Source organism: Podarcis tiliguerta (genome assembly GCF_965153285.1).
Source record: "Podarcis tiliguerta genome assembly, chromosome: 11".
Classification (NCBI taxonomy): domain Eukaryota; kingdom Metazoa; phylum Chordata; class Lepidosauria; order Squamata; family Lacertidae; genus Podarcis; species Podarcis tiliguerta.
Window position 1 is genome coordinate 31024643 of NC_139544.1, and position 12227 is coordinate 31036869.

The window sequence follows — 12227 nt, forward strand, 5'->3', positions numbered from 1 at the left end:
AATCTGATTTTGATGCTGCCCATTTGGTGATGTCCATGTGTAGAGTCATCTCTTGTGTTGTTGGAAAAGAATGTTTGTGATGACCAGCTTGTTCTCTTGACAGAACTCTATTACCCTTTGCCCTGCTTCATTTTGAACTCCAAGGCCAAACTTGCCAGTTGTTCCTTTTATCTCTTGACTCCCTACTTTAGCATTCTAAAGTAGCATAATAGTGCAAAATGGCATGCAGTAGGTTAACACTGTGAAACGCTTCCACCATTAAGAACAGAGTAGCTGTTCTGTTAGAGGGCTGTCACAACCAGGCATAATCCTACACATTTTATTCATATCCCAGGATTCACGGATTTCACTGACAGCAGGGCATGTCCCTGTTAATTTCACTCCCATTATAGGCCATGGGAGGGTGTTGGTGTTGGGAAGGAGGAACCAGAAATGGCTAAAAAGAGAGAGAAGAGAAATCAGTGTTACTTCCCTCCCTGTCCACTGTCAGCTGCCAGGTCTTGGATGTGTTGGAACAACCTCCACTGAATCTCCTCTCACCCTATGATAGCCTATACTACAACTGCCATACGTCTGGTTTTCCCCGGACATCACCAGAAAAGCTCAACAATTTTGGGGGTGTCCTGGTTTTTACTTTTTGAAATATGGCAACCCTATCCTACATCTACTTAACTGGGAACATTAAACTAAGCATAGGAGTCAACTCCTAGGGGCCGAAGGGTCTTTGCCCCTCATAAAATAATTGAGGGGGCCAGGCCCCCACAAAGTTGATGGGCATTGCCATTCAGATTGTATGCTTGCACCATGTCATATGATGGATTATGTGGAGTGGGGTTTACCTGCCCTCCCCAATTGTTTTGTTCAAGTTGGCACCCCTGGAACTAAGTAGGGCTTGTTTTCGACCAGACATGTTGCACGGTAAGCAACAAACCATGAACTCAAAGTGGATTTTGAAAGGCTTGGTGTTTTTTTTAAAAAAAATAGAGGTGGAATTACATAGATGTTCTGTGAAAGGCAAATTCATGGAGGATAAGACTCTCATGGTTATGGCAACTATATACTACCTCTAGGATAACATGCCACATGCCTTGGAACACCAGTCACTGGGAGAGGGCTGTTGTGCTCATGTCCTGCTTGGGGGCTTTCCAGGGGCATCTGCTTGATCACAGTGAGAAAAAGGATGCTGGACCAGACAGGCCTTTGCTCTGATCCAGTGGAGCTCTTTTTAGTGGCATTAACTTCTCTGTGGACTTTTCAGCAAATTAACAACAATAGATGAAGCGGGAGCATCACTGAGGTGTCCTTCAGATCCAAATGTAATGGGTGTTCACTGTGCCAACATTTCTCTGGATCATGCCCAGAATGTGCAGCCTTCTAGGTATGTATTGACATAAAAGAATGGCTGGAGGTGTTAGCAGCAGAAGATTCATCTGTGGAGCTGGCTCACTAAGGGCTGGCACATGTTCACTACGAAGACGAGTGCCAAAGAACTGAGGCGAGGGTGGGGTAGTTTTCATATCGCAAAATCTGCAAAGCAAAACAGCACGCAGTGCAATTCACAACATACTTGGCTATGTAAAAAGCCGCTGAGACATCACAAATTACATCCAAAATTGCGTGCAAACAGTAAAATCAAAACGAAAAGCACAATGCACATCTTCTAGTAGTTGTTGTTGGGTTGTTGTTTTTTCACACAACCCGTTAATAATGTGGCTTTTAAGACGTGGAAAACCACAGCAATAAACTAGTTAGGACTCCTTTCCCAAGCCACTGCCAAGTGTAGCTGTAAAACAACCATCCAACAGCAACATTTTAATAATCCGCATTTATAGCATTCTCCATGTTCGACGCTGGCTGTTTAAAAGAGTTGTAAAATGCCTTCAATGGAGAGCATTGTAGATTGGTGCAGGTGTGGCTGCGGTTGGGTGCTGCTAATGTCTGTGTGTATTGATACTTGGGGGTTAATATATCAATGCAAAAGCCCAAAGCACCTGTAAAAATACAGAAAGGTGACGGAGCAACAAGGGGAAAGGAAAAAGAGAACTTTGTGTGGGCTTTAAGAATTGCCCTTCAGAAATGCCTGAAATGCACATGAGCCATGTAATACTGGGCTGCACATTAATATGAATCCAGCACAACTCCTAATGTTATATATTTGATAAATCTGCAGAAGAACTGCATATGGCTGCTCACAACCACACCCGATGAGCAAAGAAATGCGCCTTGCAGATTTGTACCCTTTTCTGACCCTCAGTTATCACCACAGGATACTTTACAACAGAGGTGGGAAACCTCTGGCCTATGGACCTGAGGAGGCTCAGCATGGATCCCACTTTGCCCAGACAACACCTCCTGCCCCACACCTGACATTGTATGCTGCATGAGGTATGGAACAAGTAAGGACGCAACTGCAAAAAAACCCAGAGCTTACAGAGCCATATACAGCTTAATCAAGCAAGTATGCTGCTTGCTTCCATGGCATCACATCTACATGGGGACCATATCTGCACTCAGGATGTCAGAGGAATCCATTGAAAATGGACTCTTGAGCAGATTTGCTTCTGCCCTCCCATTTGACCCCTATCACGGAATGGGCTTTTGCTATGAATGCTTCTCACCTAAGTTCTGTGCCATGAAAGTTAAAAAAACATGCACACATTATTTGTAAATATAAGGGCAAATCACTTGGCTATTTACATATTCACTATTGCTGTTTTAACAGAAGGGTCATTGCTTTCCTTTGTGTTGTTAGTGGATTTTGCATGCATATTAGTTGCTACTTGCCAGAAGCAGCCTGTAGGTGCTAAGGATGCAATCCTCCTCAGAAATATGGTCCATTGTGCTCAGGACAGGATTAGCCTTTGGCCCTGATTTCCTGTATCGTTGACCCTGTGTGCTCCCATTTTGATGAGACTTTGGCCCTGATCCTTGATCCTTGTTTGTCTTTTGGCCTAGACTTGGCCTACAGACCTGACTTCTGGTTTGTTCCTTGCCTGCACTTCCTGATTTGTCTTTTGGTTCTGACTACTGGCTCTCATCCCATGTCTCCTGGCCCCTACTCCCTTTTCTTTGTTCATTGAATGTGTATGTGAGAGAGCTCATACCCTCCAACTTTCTGGTGATGGGGCTGCAAAGGGAAAGGGAGAGTCATACAAAAGTGTCACCCTGTTTCTGCTGGTGGGATAACCTCATTAGCAGAATTCCACTGATAGGATACTCCCACCTAAATTAGGTTCTAAGCCATTATCTGAGGCCTTCCTTATTCCGATTGATGCCAGGTAGGTGAGCCTTATGTCTACTTGGCTGTGGTCTAATCCTGAATGGAAATATAGGCTGGATCCTAATGCATTTTAGCAGGTACAAGCTGCAGAACTTGCTAATCACCAAGTGTGAGTTTCTCCATATAGTTTAAGTTGCACTATTTGACTTGCAGTGTGATAAAACACTTTAAAAGGTTAAAAACTGGCAGTGTTTCAGCCAGTAGAGATGAAAGGAATAATTGGCATATAATTGCAACATGCATCTTTAGATTCAGAGTGTTGGAAAAGTAATAATAATAAAAAAGAAAAAGAAAAAAAACCCCACACACAAGCAACCCCCCTCCCAGTAATTAAAGGATTGATTTTTTATAGCCTAAAACTTCTCTGCCAGAAAATCTTGTGCAGTGTTTAAATAGCCCAATTAAGGGAGAAAAAAATGCCCTTAAGCATCTAACACCTACTAAAAAATAAATTATCAATTGATTTCTTTAATTCCAATCGCAAGATGCATGATTTAAGTTCGGATGTATAAACAGCTAAAACTTATAGGGGACAAATTAAACTAAAGATCATGTACAATCAATGTGAATTTCTCTTCTGCTATGAGAAAGCCTAGTACTTTCAGTGTCGGTCCATATAATGAGGGGCTAGTATGCTGGCAGAGAGGACTTATGCCAGCATTGCACCCCTGTTGCAAGTCCGAGCCTCCCATTAGGTGAAGTGAGGCAGCTGCCTCAGGCAACAGATGCTGAGAGAGTAGTGGCAAAATGCTGGAGGACATCACCTGCGCTTGCATCTCCTTAACTAATCTGCTAAGCCTGCTGCCCTCAGGTGCAGTGGAGGATACTGACCTATCAGCAATGTTGCAGCAATGTTCAGCTGCTAGTTCAGTCAGCTTCTGTCTGTAAATGGAGTGGGGCACCACCACCTTGTCCTTTGCTTAAGGCAGGAAAATGCCTCTGTTCAGTTTTGCACTATTGCACCAGCGTCATATCATGACTAGGGATGGAGGAGAAATTCAGTTGAGTTCATGTACCTTAGATGAAACTACCAGACTGACAACATCCGCACTCATGCCACGTGGATAGTTTTCATTGCAGCACTGGGCCAGGAGGAGGAGAATATTTCTTCCCAGCCTAGCCCTGAGATGGAGAGGGCAGCCCTCTATTTGCCAGAGGTGCTGACTTGGGCCCCAGGTTCTGGGTGCCCAATGGCGCCCGTGACATAATGTGACATCATGATGTCATGACATCACATTGAGGCGGTGGCACAGCAGCACTTTCTGAGGCCTCATGGGGTCTTGGAGGTCACATCCAAGGCCTCGCGACACCTCTGATGTGACTTCCGATAGAAACCAGAAGTTGTGTTCCAAGGTTCACAGGGGCCTTGTATGTCATCTGGGAGGTCGCTTCGGGGTTCCCATATTAAATTTTGTGAGTGCCCTGGCACCGAGGGCCTCCTAGAGCCGCCACCTATGATACTTGCCTTGTAAATGTGCCTCTTTCCCCTCTTCTGAAGTGCCATTTTAGGAGGTTTTAACACAAAGGAGTTTTCTAAGTGCTAAGTCTTTATAGCTGTAGCACCATGAAAGATGAAGCGCTGAGTTTTGTAAAGAGTTGGCCAGCCACTTGAAGTGGTTTGATGGGCCACTTTTGGGCTGTGGCTATTCCACCCCCACTGCTCTGCTGGTCCAGGGGGGAGGTTACCGTGGAGCGAGGTCCAGGACCTGAGTCGAGGGTCGGCAGACAGTCCTCCACGGGCAAAGCGGGGTCCACAGCGAGGAGCCGGGCAAGGACAGGAACTCTGGGGAAACAGGACTGGATGCTGGCTGAAACAGCTCTTCAAGGACGTTGCACCCACAACCTGGGACCGGGCTGACTGGCCTTTATCTTCTCTGAGGCCAGGGGAGGTCCCGGCCCCCAGGAGACCCGCCTCTCCTGGCCTTAAGGTGAGCACGCCTCCTGGGAGAAACCAGTTCCCTCCGCCTCTCTGCCCTGAGCCGCTGCAGTTCAGGAGAGGCTGAAGGGTTACTGGACCCAGGGGGAGACTCACCTGTAGGCACTGAATCCTCAACCACCTCCGGAGCCAGAGTGGATTCACCTGGTGACTGCTCCTGAGGATCCGGCACAGGTGCAGGCGCTTCAGAATCAAGGCCCTGCCCCAGTTCAGCTGGCCCTGGAGGCGGGGACTCCTGTGCAGGCTGGGATTCCTCCGGTTCAGCCTCTAAATCGGATTCCCAGGCCATCACACCCGCCCTGTACACACTTAACTGTGAGTGAGTCACACTGAATTCAGTGGTACTGCACAAGAGTGTTCTCTAATTCAGCTATTTAACATGCTACGCATTCTTGGAGAATTTGTTCCCATTATCAGCTCCTCCACTTCAAAACAGAATTTATTGTGGGATTGTGAAGGAAAATTTCTCATTAGATACTTCCTATCAATAAATTACTGATAATTGCAATACTTTCTAAAGGTGAATATTGGCTTTGGGGCAGACTCCAGATTCCTAATCATTCTGGACATGCTTGAGTTAGCCATGAATCTTCCAAGCTTGCTAGTATGATGGATGCACTGTGGTCTCATGGGATGTAATAACAAACAGGAGGCCTTCCAAGTCTGGACTGATTGTTTCAAAATGACAATTCCATACACTGATCTCTTTCCCGTCATGTTTGCAAATGCAGAAGGTCACCAGTGAATACTTCTCCAGCTTTGCTTTTTAACATTGTCGGTCAAAATGAGATCCCTTGGATAGGTGGATATTAAATATTAACTCTGTCTGCAACTTCGGGGCTGTCTCCATGATGCAGCGCAGACATGCAATCAATACTTCTGCTCATTTATAAAGTAATTTCCCAAAAAGGTTCTCTTTGTATAGTTCCTGTATTAGAATGACTGTGCATTATTGATTAGTTTATATTCTGGAGCTTGGCAGGAGTAGAATTCTCTACCCAAAAACTGCAAGCATTTTCTTTGTGAAAGTTCTTTGACACTATTAGATTTGCACAGTATGGAGGTTACTTCCTTCCTGGATCAAATACTCCTTACCTTTCCTTCCATGCTCTCCTTTTTGTGGTCAGGGATAGCAGGAACGCTGGTTCCTCCTAGATGTTGTTGCATTACAACTCCAACCATCCCTGGCCATTGGTCTTGTTGACTGAGCCTGATGTGAGATGGAGTCCATCAACAACTGGAGGATACATATCAGATGATGCCTGTGGTAGCTGTAAGGTCTTCCCTTTTCATTTCCCCACTCCTTTTGCCTGTTTTTACCTCCTTTATAGCTTGCAAAGAGATTTAAGGGGGGGGGGGGGCTGGAGAGAGAGAGAGAGAGAGAGAGAATGCAGAAGCTAGCAACTGAAGATTCTGGAGCCATCATGTATATTACGACCTCATTCTGTGGAATGGCCTGGGGATAGCTAATAAATTTGACAAACCAGGATTCAAAATGATCTCAATAAAATGAGCAGCTAGGAAGACAGCTACAGTTCAGCAATGGAGAATGAAAAGCGATATATGCAGGGAAGTAAGGCTAAATGCAGACAGAGCTGGCTTGAACCCAACATCTGGATCTCCTACTCATTTTCTCAACATCCCTAACACACCCTTTTCTTTTTTCTTACTATCTGCATTAGAAATGGAGAATGTCTCTAAGATAGTGTCAGGAATGCATATTGTGCAGAGATCTGAATTTGAACAAGTTCAAATCTTTCCAAATATTAAAACAGCTGTTTCAAGAAAGGCTTAGGTCTGGTTCTTATTCTATTTTTAGTAGTATGTCCAAGTACCAAATATATACAGGCTGCATGAAATATGAACGGAGCCTACATATTGTTGCACACCATCCCAATCTCTGAGCGGTGCAAAATTCCACAGGTTTCAACACTTACCCAGGGTTTGGTTCTTTGAAATGAGGCACAGCAGAGACTGTGGTGTCTTTAGGATATATGGTTTATTTACATATATTTATGGGAATGTTGAGGATAGTAGGAGAGGATATATTGATTAAATATTATCCTTCCTCACTCACGCTAGTGAGCTAGTAACAGAGCACATTCCCTTGACCGTTGCTGGAAGCTAGTTGCTGGATTCATTAGAACCATTCGAGTTAAGCAATCCAGTCTGGCTTGTCCAGATTGGATTGTTCCTGGTAAATCCCCTTTTAAAAACAATAATGACACAACAGTCTTCTTTTGAAAGTAATGATAAGGTTTACCTACATTCAGTTTGAAGTATGGTTCTGAAGGCAGCTTTAGCTTGTAGTTACAGAGAAAAGTGTGGGTTCATCCTCTGTGAGGGATGAGCGCATGTGATGCTGGCTGAGAGCAGACAGCAAAAGGCATCAAGAAGAGATGGGATCAAGAGAGTCAAGAGGAAGATGGCTGCATGACTAGCCCCTTTATAGGCTCTGCTAGGGTCATGCCCATCTACCTGGTCACATGCAGGGGGAGGATGTTCCAGACCAGGTGTGACAGGAAGTTCTCCTGGCTGGAGCAACATTCTCCTGTGTGTCCACTCTGGGCAAACAGGAAATGTTGTATTTGATTGCTTCAGTCATATTATATCCCACAATATTTACAATCTGAGCCTATGATGGAGGGCTTCATAGCATTGACACCCCAGACCTTCTCCCATAGCCACAGCCTTGGCATCAAGCAGAAATCAAGCATGGCTCTTATTCTCAGGCTTCTGCTTGCTTATTAGCCCAGCTCTCTCTCACACACCCAACTCTGGCTCTTGTCCTACTAACTACCAGCCAGGTGAGGGGCGGGGCCCACCCATTTGCCCTCTGGCATAGAGCCACATCCTTTCTTATACTGATGACCCATACTTAAGGCCATTATGGTCCTTGCCTGGCTATGTCAGGTTTGCGTGCAGGAGCCAAGCCCTGTGACCAGGACTGGGGCCTTCCTAAGTTTGTTCTGAAGAGGCAAGGTGCAGCCTCACAGGTGAGGCCGATTGGTAACTCACAGCACCTATAGAATCATAGAATCATAGAGTTGGAAGAGACCACAAGGGCCATCGAGTCCAACCCCCTGCCAAGCAGGAAACACCATCAGAGCACTCCTGACATATGGTTGTCAAGCCTCTGCTTAAAGACCTCCAAAGAAGGAGACTCCACCACACTCCTTGGCAGCAAATTCCACTGTCGAACAGCTCTTACTGTCAGGAAGTTCTTCCTAATGTTTAGGTGGAATCTTCTTTCTTGTAGTTTGGATCCATTGCTCCGTGTCCGCTTCTCTGGAGCAGCAGAAAACAACCTTTCTCCCTCCTCTATGTGACATCCTCTTATATATTTGAACATGGCTATCATATCACCCCTTAACCTCCTCTTCTCCAGGCTAAACATGCCCAGCTCCCTTAGCCGTTCCTCATAAGGCATCGTTTCCAGGCCTTTGACCATTTTGGTTGCCCTCCTCTGGACATGTTCCAGTTTGTCAGTGTCCTTCTTGAACTGCGGTGCCCAGAACTGGACACAGTACTCCAGGTGAGGTCTGACCAGAGCAGAATACAGTGGCACTATTACTTCCCTTGATCTAGATGCTATACTCCTATTGATGCAGCCCAGAATTGCATTGGCTTTTTTAGCTGCCGCGTCACACTGTTGGCTCATGTCAAGTTTGTGGTCAACCAAGACTCCTAGATCCTTTTCACATGTACTGCTCTCAAGCCAGGTGTCACCCATCTTGTATTTGTGCCTCTCATTTTTTTTGCCCAAGTGCAATACTTTACATTTCTCCCTGTTACTGTTACTGCCACCTGGTGGCAAGAGCTGGGAAGGGATATAAGGTCAGCATTTCCCTTCAGCTCTTTGCCAAAGTAACACGTTCCCTGCCTTGCTGCATTTTGTTCCTTGACTCCTTGCTCCTTGGACCTTTGACTCTTGACCCCTTGCTTCTTGATCCTTGGACCCCTGCCCTTGTGACTCCTTGCTTCTTGATCCTTGGACACTTGACTTTGTGCCTCCTTGCTTCCAGACCCTCGAGGCCTTGGCTTTTTGACTCCCGGCTCTCTGACCCTCAGACTCTTGGCTTCCTGACTCCTGGCTTTTGGACTCCCGTTCCTGCTCCCACCCCGCCATCTTGCCCCCGGTCCTGACGTCCCCTGCCAGGACTTTGATAGCCCGTGACAGGCTAATTCAACATTGTGATCTTCCTGTAGAGTCCGCACACAACCCAAGTCACAACACTATATAATTTATTACCTCCTTCCAAATACATATGGGTAGGCCCATGCCCGACGCTACTTGAACTTTATTTTCTATTTAAAAAGAAAAGAATCCGATAGTCAGAGGCCTTCTCACTGCTAAATTAACTTTTGGGTGTTGCTTATTTAAAAAGAAAATTAACTTCAGGATTCAAAGAACTATAGATTTAGTTGCGAATGCTCAATGCCATTAAAAAAACCCTTACTTTTTTGGGAAAAGCAGGCCCTCATTCTTTATGAAAACCATTTTGGAAATGGACAGAAGCTTTAAAAATGAGTGATATGATAAGGAGAACTGGTGTTCAAAATTGTTTATTCAAAGCTACCCTTGGATTGGATGCTAGCCACTATAAACAGGCTTTACGTCCTTTATTTCCATTCTTTACCAAATGCAAAATTACACACATAAAAAAATAAAAGTCCCATATGTGCACAAATATATATATTTCCTGCATCCTTTGCCATCCACAATTTTAAACTGGTAATTAAAAACCTACTGGACTGCTGGCATTTAAAATCCACGAGCATCCACAAAATGTATCCTGGAACCATTTCTTGGCTCAAAAGTGACCAGTGCTGTATTTGGGGATTCATCACATCTCTCATATAATTTGAAACAATAAACTGTGCATCTTAACTCTCAATATGTTGGGGAAGCCATCATGGGAGTTTAGACTATGAGGATGATTTTGAAAACCAAAACCAAAAATACCCAAGTCATTAACTAAATAGTTTCCATCTTGTTCTCTGGATTACAGCCCAAGTGGCTATAAATGTCTGTTAAAAATAATTACTTTTGTATGTGCATATGCACATGTACACATACCCATATGGTTCAATATGGGAAAACGAGTTGTAAAATGTGTACTGTGCTCATCTAGGAAGGCAAAAAGATTAAGTTGTTGTGGAAACTATCAATAATTGCATACATGCTTAGCAAATTTGCTGGGGTTCATGGTAAAAATATATATATATCTAGTCCCTACCTACAAATATCCCAGCTTTTTCTCTATGCCTCTCTCCTCCAAACACTTCATCAGGAACATTGCTAGGGAAATAAAAGATGCAGGACACAGGCCATGACACAATTATTTTGTAATTTTATGTTGTGAACTGCTCTAAGAACTACAGATGAAGGGTGGTACACCAATTTAAATAATAATAATAATAATAATAATAATAATAATAACAACAACAATAATAATAATAATAAATTGCATATGCAGTTTTAAATGTACACATGCAAATGTAAGTCTCTGAGCAAATTAAGATTGCATGTGGTGGGAGTCTCACTGGAAGTATGCAGCTGATCACAAGGTTATCCTCTGCAAATTTCATTGAAATAATGCTCCTCAAGCATCATCATCATCGTCATTATTAATTGAATTTATATACCGCCCTATACCTGGAGGTCTCAAGGTGGTTCAAAGAAAAGATCAATATAAAAACCACAATATATATAATCAAAATAAAAACAACCCAATAACACCCCTCCAAAAAAGGAGCCACATTTTTAAAGGGCATAGGATGTCAATCAGATCAAACAAAGGCCTGGTTAAAGAAGAACATTTTTGCCTGGTGCCTAAAGGTGTATAATGAAGGTGCCAGGCGAACTTCCCTGGGGAGAGCATTCCACAGACAGTGAGTCACTGCAGAGAAGGCCCGTTCTCGTGTTGCCACCCTCCGGACCTCTGAAGGAGAAGGCACACGAAGGAGGGCCTTAGAAGATGATCTCACATTATGCCCAATATTCCTTCTCCCTTAGCAAACAAACCAAGACTGTCCGCTTGACAGATGTAATCAATGGCATCTGGCATGGAATTTTTCTTTGTAGGTCTTTTAGTTGAGTTCTGCAAAACTATTGCAGTTCTCATGGATAAATTTAATATTACTTATGTCAAATTACTATGTGGGATTAGCTTTAGAGACACAGATGCTTATTAAATCGAAGGATGCCAGACTACACTATACAACATCACTGGGTGGGTGGGTGCGTGTGCGTGTCAAATTCCTGCATCTGTTTAAACATCTGGGCAAATTGGCAGTTTGGGTGAATGAAAATGCTTCTAAACATGGTAGTGTGAGAAATGGCAAAATATATCAACAGGGATTTCAAACTGGGACTGCGCACAGGCCCTCTTACCCGATCGAGGGCTCAATCAGGTGTTTTGGAGCATCAAAAGGCAACACACTGGTGGAAAGAGGGTGGCTGAGTTGTGCTAAACCCCACCTCTATTTCCCTGTTGCCCTCCATAAGTTGAGGAATGGGAAATAGGGTTGCAATATTTTCTTTTCTTTTATGTCAAATTTGTTGAGCTTTCTTGGGGGGGGGGGTTTCTTTGATTTTTTTTACCAGAAATTTTTAAATAAAATAGCCCAACTTGCCATATGGCCAGGTTTTCCTGGACATTTTGCTGGTTAAGCAATAAGCCACCTGGACGCCATTTTGCTGAGCGTATGGCAGCCCTAATGAGAAACATCTCATTCAGGGGGCCTCCCTGTGTGATTAGAACTCAGAATCTTCCAGAATTCTAAATTGTGGGGGGAGGACAATGGGAAGAGAACATAGGAGTCAACTCCTAGGGGCCAAGGTCACTTCACACCCTCCCCCACAAAATATTTGAGGTGTCAGCCCCCCCAAAATGTTTATGGACATTGCCATTCAAATGGTGCACATGTGCCATGCCTTGTGATCAATTATGTGAGTGGGGTTCACATGGCTGCTCCCCAATGTTTTATTCAAGTTGGCACCCCTGG

The 12227-nt window shown here is 44.3% G+C and overlaps 1 long non-coding RNA gene across 1 annotated transcript; it reads right to left on the reverse strand.

The window, feature by feature from the left end:
- Positions 1 to 364: 364 nt before the first annotated feature.
- LOC310660202 lies at positions 365 to 11675 on the reverse strand. Its single transcript, XR_014503302.1, has 3 exons — positions 11614 to 11675; positions 10457 to 10518; positions 365 to 436 (listed from the first exon to the last, which is right to left on the reverse strand). It is a non-coding gene; the product is annotated as an uncharacterized lncRNA (long non-coding RNA).
- Positions 11676 to 12227: the final 552 nt, after the last annotated feature.